At 33.6% G+C, this 9,422-nt stretch overlaps 1 pseudogene; it reads right to left on the bottom strand.

Annotated features, from left to right (window-relative positions):
* Window positions 1-1,123: 1,123 nt before the first annotated feature.
* LOC148623307 (uncharacterized) lies at window positions 1,124-9,389 on the bottom strand (annotated as a pseudogene).
* Between the last annotated feature and the right edge of the window lie 33 nt (window positions 9,390-9,422).

Here is a 9,422-nt window from a genome sequence, read left to right as displayed (position 1 = left end):
GTGTTACATCATGGGGTTGTCTGGCTATAATACGGAAAACCTGACTGAAAACCATAGTGATGCAACGTGTTGGGAAAGATGCCAAGTTCCTCGCACGTTAAAGAACCCTACTGTGGTATTCTCCCGGAGTAGGAACCATAGGGCTCCGCCACAGGAGGCTAAATTGCCCGACCCTACCCACCTCTCCCTATTTCCAGTGGCAATCAAAATTTGTCGACCCCATTGTCCTTGCGTCCCATCCCTTTTTCATTTCATCATCATTTCATGTTCATTTTATCATCAATTTCATGTTCATCGTCTGAATATAGCTGAAATATTGCTGCTCGGACGTTAAACCCCAACAAAAAAACAAACATGATCAACGATCAGTGACTTACAGAGGTAGCAGTGAAGATAATTAAACGTTACTTTATACTGATGTAAAATTTATGGAATATTGGCAGGACTTAGTATAAAAACGGGAGATATTTATATATTTTACAGAGCTGGATAAGAGTAACAACAAAAATACCGACTACTAATCCGACATACTTAAAGAATTCAATGAAAAAAACTATAACTATGTAATTGAGTTCCAATAATGGAGTATCTGATAATAAATTTCAGGTTTCTCAAACAATTAAAAACAGATCTATCGATTTTTTTTTAATTTGCAAAAAATTAAGTCTATACTTATTTGACATGCTTTCTTCTTAAATCAAATTTTGGGATCGTAAAACCTTTCTTTTCTTCAAGCTAGTTTTCACAAAAATAATATTTTGCATCATTTCAAACACATTTTATCAAAATTCTCGTGTGTACTTCTACACAAATTAAAACATGTTATCTTTGTAATATACTTACAGATCTGTGTGAGTAGACTCTGCACCGTTATTCTACTGGATTTATTAAAATCATATGTGTGTATTCTTTTTGTGCTTAAAACCTCTTAGTTGTGTATATCAATGACGAAAATAGACACATTGTTCAACATTGTAGTAGCCTTTTTAAAAAGTATATACTCAGAACAAGACTAGGGTCAAGAGGTCATATCTGTCACAAATCAAAATTGAAGCACTCTGGTCTTACTATATCTGTTTATTATTGAAAACAGACAGTATAAGCTATGTGTTGGTATGTTTTCATTTTTTATATTCTTAAATAACATTTAAATACATCGTTACAATTTCTAAATGAAGAAGATCTCATATTTAATTGAAGGCAAGTCAAATTAATTCTCACATTTTCATACAATTATATAAAAAAATCTTCACGCTGCGAAATATTTATTTGTATGTTTTTAAAAATGGTCTAATCAGGAAAAATTGCAACATATGTTTTTGTATTTTCAAAACATGGAAACACATGTTTAGGAAGGTATGGAAATATATCTATTTTTAAGAATTAAAAATCAAGAACTGAAATTTCAACACCGATTCAAATGAAAACTATACCTTCAATGATTTCAATATCATCAAGGAGACATTTGTTGACAGATAAACATCTTAATGAGAGAGCATCATATATTTATATCTTTATTGAAAACGTGTTTTTGATATGTGTTATGTTTTCATGGTAGTCCTAAACACATGAAAAACACATGAAATACACATGAAAAATACATGAAATACACATGAAAAACAAATGTTTTTTTTTATGTTTCATTAACAAACGAAAAACATATTGCAATTTTTCATCTGATATTACATCTATATATATACATACATGACAAAAATCACGTTCACATTTCTGTTAGTCATTTGGTTTCTTAAAACAAAATTGACCTTTGACCATTTATCATCGACAAGAGACTACACTTGTACTCAATGACTAGGTTCATTCTTTTTTTCGTTTGAACAGATGCATAATCATATATGTATACAACTATAAATATACGTGTTTAATACATCTGAATAATAATATCAATCACAACATCTAATAAGGATAAGATATAAAGATATAATACAAACAATAGCTTTGTTCTGTACATTCCTTAAAACATTTGTGAGGATCTGTATCTTATTCTTCTACACCTGACACTAAAAAGAAAAGTAGGTAAAATTGCAATTATGATAAAAATTTAAAAAATATATATCCTATACCCTTATCTTCTCCAGACTCAATTTTCACCTTCCCTGAAAAAAAATATTTTGTTTTTTTTTTCAATTTAGGTCAACTTATTTCAAATTGACAACATTTTTCACTTAATATGATAAAAATTAAAAAAAATCACCTGCCTATTTTGAAAAACTAGATTTTTTTTTATGATGGCCTATTGTATAACATTTAGGTACCTTTGAATATTATATTATAGAAATGTTACCAAGGAGTTAAATATAGAAGGATTCCTTGCTATAAATAAATCCTTGATGTTACTAACTGACGGATTTCAATCCTCGCTATAAATAAATCCTTGATGTTACTAACTGACGGATTCCAATCCTCGCTATATATAAATCCTTGATGTTACTAACTGACGGATTCCAATCCTCGCTATATATAAATCCTTGATGTTACTAACTGACGGATTCCAATCCTCGCTATATATAAATCCTTGATGTTACTAACTGACGGATTCCAATCCTCGCTATATATAAATCCTTGATGAGACTTACTGACGAATTCTAGTATATTAGTTCTGATTATTATTTGGTAGTTAATAAATTTGTATAAAAGTGCTTCTGGCTATAATTACATATCATAATTTTAATTAAGTCCAAGGGTTAATAGAAATTTAGTACATCTATATATGCATGCAATGAGTACCTGTTCTATAGTTACATACCATGCTATAATAAATGTACCTTATTTACAGGTGTTACATGTAAGTGTGATAGGGTAGAGCATTTGGTGCGACCAATAATTTAACATGAAACAGATATTATTTAATCAACCAAGGTACAGCATGTTCCTGTATGTATTAAATTCACAATAAACATGTCTTAAACAATATTGCCTGAGTTTTTGCTCTGCCAGTCGTACAAGTTCTAGAAGGTTGATTTTATCATGTCGATTGTTACCATTTGCTTCTGGAACTTGTTAGTCTGAAAAAGACCCTTTTCAGCTTCCTGTTCTAATACAAACTGTCGGAAATTGATTTATGTCTTTAGTGCATTTCTTTTGCTTTCTCTGTTTTTTTTCGTAATTTTTTGCCAATCTTTTGCTTTGAGTCCCAGAATCCAATATCCACGATTTCCTTGGTTAGAGTTTCTCTCCGTTTGACCGATTTAGCGATTACCTCTTTAGTGCGTTTTTCCTTGTCTATCCTTATCTGTGTCAGTTCGGCTTCCAGTTTTTTTGGATCTTTTACTTTCTGCATCAACCACAGATTTAAGCTGCTGTTTTGACCATGAAACAAGTTCGGCGATTTCCACCTCGTTGTGATTGTGTAGCTACTATCCCGTCTAGTTCATTCCATACACTATATGCGCTTCATTAGCAAGTTTTGTGGAGTTCGGGCGATGTCTTAACAACCAACCTAACTGTCCGAAAGCTCTCTCTGGAAGTTTGCTGTGTGGTAAAACGGAACTAAAGCGTTCATTTTCACTTTCGTTGTGTAAAGTGTGCACCCCATCCAATAGATGTCCCTTAACTTTGTCTTGCAAGGCTTTACAAACTGCTGCACTCATTTTCGTGATTATTGAGATGCAATCAGCGTCATTTTCACTTTGAAAAAGAGATGTCCAAACATCGTCCTTCTTTACCGAGATATCAGGAGAAGGTACAAATTCTCCAGTTATCATCGCTTGTGAACTTGCCACACTCAGTGAGTCTCCAAATACGATACCAATGTTTGATATCGGGCATTCATGTCAAAAATGTGAGTAGAATTGTCCTCTAAAATCTTTAAAAGCGGGGTTGTTACAAATTTATTCAAAATTCCCAACGCTCGAAATCCAGTAATGATTTCCGGCGTTTTTATTGACTTCAAAACTGATGTCAGTAATCCATTCAAGTTTGAAACTTTACCCTCTGATTTACTTCTCCGAGAAATTTTGAATATGTTCCCTGATATGGTAGGCTTATCCGCCATTATGAAAGAAGGGTTTCAGTTCTGGAAATTTAATACCATTTCTGTTCAAATAAACTTTTAACTGAAGTGAGGTACCACATTTTTCATCGCCACTTACTGCGAAAGCTTTGTTTCCTCGCAGAGAGTGATCTCTGGTTTCAATGTCATTTAAGATGGATATAGACGTATCTAGTTGGGTTTTAGCAGCCTCGTTTGACATTTGTTTTAACCCGAGTAAATAGGGGTTCCATGTTTTTAACTGTTGTAATAAATGAACCAAATGTTCCACCGTGCTTTCTAGATTCGTCCGTGTAAAGTATTTGACACTCCGAATCACCACATATTTCCGCGGCTTGCCCGTGATCTAGCGCCTACTTCCGTTTGTTGCAATTCGCAACGTAATCTTTTTTTTCGACTTTAGTTTGCACATGCGCACGACGCTTTTAATGACCAGACCAACCTTATCGAAAGCAACCCCGCAGTCAAGCAAATCCATTGGGTAGTACAATACAGTTAGAGCATTTCTGAAAATTTGGTCTTATTTTGTTGAAATAAAGCTGTTTTGAGGCAGTCCACACAGAAATTTCTAGTGTTTTGTCATAAAAAAGTACATATTTTCTAAATCTTTGGTGTGTGGAGGTTCAAGTCATTTATAAGTAATATAGTGATTATTCTTATAAAATCCAGTAGCCATGGTAACATACTGAAAAAAATATTACTGAGTTTTAGTACAAATCAGGGGTGCCTTTCCAAAACTAACAGTCAAATACTATATTTTATAAAATATATAAGACCCTTTTCGATTCATTCTCTCACAATTTTAGTCCCAAAAGTTCGTGCGAAATAAGGTATTTTAAAAATCAGCCATCTGATGCTGAGGAGAGAATATAATACGGCAGGGGACTGAAACGTTCCGGATACCATTTTTCACTTAAATTACACCTGTTTACCATAACACATATTACATCTGTCTATGTATAAATGCTTATCTACATTTAATCAATATATCCACCAAATTTCAACTTTTAATTTTAAGTTTTACAAAATTTGACCGGGGCATTTTGGTGTGCGAAACAGTGCGCCTTAATGTAACTGTATAATGCACCCTTACACAAACATCGGTACGACTGTCAAATGTATATTGGCCATTTGGAGCCGATTTTGTAATATTGATTATTTTCCTATTTAAATCGTTTATTTCTGCATCCTTGTTTCTTAGTTCTATCGTTTTTTTGTTTCCATTCGATAATCGTTTCAGTGGCGGACCCGACCAAGTTGTTTGTTGGAAGTCAAGCCAGGTGGAAGGGGGAGAATATCTCCCACAGATAATCGTTTCAGTGACGGACCCGGTCAAGTTGCTTGTTGGAAGTCAGGTGGAAGAGAAAGAATATCTACGACAGATAATCGTTTCAGTGACGGACCCGGTCAAGTTGCTTGTTGGAAGTCAGGTGGAAGAGAAAGAATATCTACGACAGATAATCGTTTCAGTGACGGACCAAGAAAGTTTGAAAAGGGGTGGGGGCTGTTCCAATGATTCCCAGTTATTTTTCCTATATAATCAACCAAACCTTACATTGGAAACGGACAGTAAGGTCCATGGTGACGACTGCAGAACTTTTCGAAGTGTATGTCGCACGGCGCGTTACTGTATTTGGGTGCTAAACAGTTTAGAAGTCCGTGAAGTGAACTAAAAGTCTTTGAGTATAGGTATTGGTAATTTCTCTTCGATGTTTGCTTTTGTTTTCCGCTGATGTTTTTGTATTTATGCCTTTTTCCTAAGGTGTCATGGTTAACTATTATGCGTTTATTTGCATTAAACGGTATGACAATCGAAGTATCACTCCACTTACTACAAGATGCAAATTCTGTGTGGAGCGCAAGCAGAATCACTGAACAATTGGGGCAAATAAGGACACAACATTAAAGTTTGATACGGTTCTGAACTTTGATTGTCAGTAAATGTTTAAAGCATAAGATTAAGACCAGAATGGAAGTGGTCAAATAACTGAATTTCTTGCAATAAGACTCATATTGAAATATTACATAGACAAACAGACGGACCGATAATGTGATTTCTCTTTATCCCATACAATTTGTTACTAGAGGGCATGATAAATCAGAGGGCTAATAGCAATGTGATTCTTGATTCAACAGTACAGCATCAAGAACAAAATCATTTAAAACACTTTTCAAACCTGACCAAAAAAATCGTAATTACATACAAGACTATTTTAGCAAAGCATTTATTCCTACACTCACTGTAGTTATACTCTAATAAAACCCATTTAAGCTTAAGAAAATAAGATAAGCATCAGATTTTCCAAATATAAACAATTTTTATCAGTTTAAATTTTCCCGCCAATTTTACCTGATTTAATGATAAAATTTTAACGAAAAGTAAAAACATGCCAGACACATTTAATGTTTCTAAGCACTGTACTCTGCAAGAATCAAATTTCCTAAATGCAAAGGACCTCGGCCATTTTCCCCCAGTATTCTGTCCATAAGTAGGGTCTATTAAAAAAAATGTACACATGTCCGGAATTTTCATTGGAGTCTGTATATTGTGTAATTATGATAGACGCACCGTTACCTCCACTCTGGTAGCTTCTGAAAAAAAATATGCAATAATGTGTATCTTTAGAAAAAAACTATTATTGGTCCCAAAATGCAAAATTTAAGGTGAAAAAGTAACTTTTCCGCTAAAAATATAAAACACTGAAACAGTAGACGTTATGCAGCTTATTACGACCACAATTATCATATAGCGTCCGTAGCCCAACTGGTTTGACAATCGTACTATGCATTAGTTTATACGCGGTTTTTGGATGATTCTGACCCGGGAATATTTTTTATGTTTTGAATTTTTGGTAAAAATGTTATAACTAAAATGCCATTTCTCACTTTCGATAATCGATAAGTCAAATTGTGTCGCAGGAAAGTTCGTGTTACACCTATCTTCCAGGGGTTTCCCAATCAAAATGTCTAATTATATCATTTACTTGATAGTACGTTTCAATGAACAAAATGCCAGGAAAGTTGGCCCAAGTCCGTTATTACAAAACATCCTTCAAGGCCAAAAAAGAATTCCTTATATCTTTATTTAGCTTGAAAACTCGGTCTTAATTTTATTTGCAGCAACATTATTAAGCTAAATAATTGTCTTGATCATTTGTACTGATTTTAAACGAGACACATTGTATGGAATGAAATGAATTGGATTTGCACTATATTTTGCGCACTGTTCAGAAATAGTAGGGAAGTTTCTGATGAACCTGTGCCATAAGATAATCCTAAAGGATCAAAACTCGAAAAATAGGGTATCAGCTGAAGTGATACTCCGCCACAGAATGGTGGAAAAGGCGAATATTTATATATTTTATCGTATTGCACTTTATTCTTTGGAGAGGGCTGGAATAGGAATGCCTATTCATTATTGAATGAAAAACGTTTAAATAAAAAAAAAAGGTGGATGGCAAAATGTACATTTTGGATTTTGCTGAAAATTGAACTACAGCTGTATTTTATGGTACTTAACAACTGTAAAAAAAATGTAAAAAAATCAATCATTTAGAAACCGCCGACGGAAGAACACATAACTTTTCGGAGATTATCACTTGTATCTCGCCACTTCTTGAATAACTGATAATTAGATGCTAGCTCTAAAAAAAAAAGACCGAATCGCCCACCTGGCTTAATAAGCATCACTCTATTTTTTTTGTAAAAGCGGCTATATTTTTTCTTGCATAACCATGGAGGCTTAATTCTGCCATCGACAAGTTGTGCTGTCAAGATATTATATCAAAATATTGACATAACTGTCACGACAAGTCTACTTAAAAATCTCGAAAATTCGACTAAAAACGAAAATTATCAAGTCAAGTTGACGTCTTTTTCTCGACAAGTCGACATAGCATATCTCAAAATCTCGTCCTAGGGTCTAGATACTGCTCACTATTGCCGTCGTGAAATTTGGTTGTTGAGATACTCATGCTGATAACAATTCCAAACGCTCATACACCTAAGGAACAATCAAATCAATTTTCATTGAATTCTGTCCAGTAGTTTCCGAGAAGAAACTTTTTGAACGTAATTACATTAAAAAAAGAAAAAAAAAAAAAAGACGTCGTAAAAGGGCAACCAGCAACTCCAACATCGCTTAGCAGATTTACACAGATATTTGACCACAGATAGATCTCACCATGCTAAATATTTATACTCCATGTAAGAATTTTGCTAAGCCTAACGGTTTCGAGATACATGCCAAAAACTTCTGCTCCAGTAGTTTCAGAAAAATGTTTTGATAAATTGTTAACGACGGCGGACGCTTTCGGGTAAGGTGAGCTAAAAATCGAAAGCTTATTAAATCAAAGAAAAACAAAAACATAATGTCATAGATAATTTTGTGTTTTTTTTTTAGTTGTACTCGACTTTGTCCCATTTTTCTAAGAATAGTCTCACGACTCAAAAAATTATAACGAGGCCAGCGTCACTATCATATATTTGTCAACACATGAATATACTTAATCTGTTTATAAATCATAACCCTTTTAAAAAAACTGAAGTGATGGTTACAAACCTAAGTGTGTACTAGTGATAACAGATACTGCTGGAAAAAATTGCAGGCATTCATGTTACATATTTGTCAAATTTCTCCATAATAGGAGTTGGACATCTTCAATATGTATATAAAATATTGTGCAAATGTCAAATAACGTTGGTTCGATACTTTTTGAGTAACCATCCACAACACAAAGTAACAAAAATGAAACTGCTAAAATATAAGGAAAACATTTGTTAAATTCTCCCACCATTTCAATACTGTGCAATGTTTTGTATGACATGGGTTCAATACATTTGTGTTATATAGGTCCCCCCTAAGCCGTGACGGGCAGACGGAGTTGAGCGGGTGTTAGACCTGCTTTCATCTTTGGTGACGTAGGTAGATAAAGAATATTAATAAATTAAAAAAAAAATAAACAGTTAAACAAAGTTTCATGAAAATGGATGCAAGCACTATTGGTCCAAAAACGTCGAAATCCCCAGTTTCAATGAATAAAGTCCCGTAACTCCAAACGTAAAATCCGAAATTTATTAATGATTGCTTACATCAATATAAATTAACAATTAAATTAAGTTTCATGGTCAGAAAATCACCCCAATTTTGTACGAATTATGTCCCATAACTAAATACAAAACAAAATCTGTAAACAAATCGAAAGACCAATCTTCTTAAAAGAAAACAGTTACGGTGAATAACCATTTGATATGCGAAATGATTATTTAATTCGCACAGTACAATTTTGGTTTTTTTTTATACTGCCCAAAATTTGTTTACCGAGAATTCGATATTTTAAAGAGCCGTGCAATCGTATTTGGCGTTCAATATAGTATTCTGTCTTGACTCTGTCCGTCTAATCCGATCATGCAA

The sequence above is a fragment of the Perna viridis genome, chromosome 2, assembly GCF_037379345.1.
Source record: "Perna viridis isolate PV_CMFRI_1.1 ecotype Kerala chromosome 2, ASM3737934v1, whole genome shotgun sequence".
Classification (NCBI taxonomy): domain Eukaryota; kingdom Metazoa; phylum Mollusca; class Bivalvia; order Mytilida; family Mytilidae; genus Perna; species Perna viridis.
This window is presented reverse-complemented; position numbering and strand designations above follow the sequence as displayed.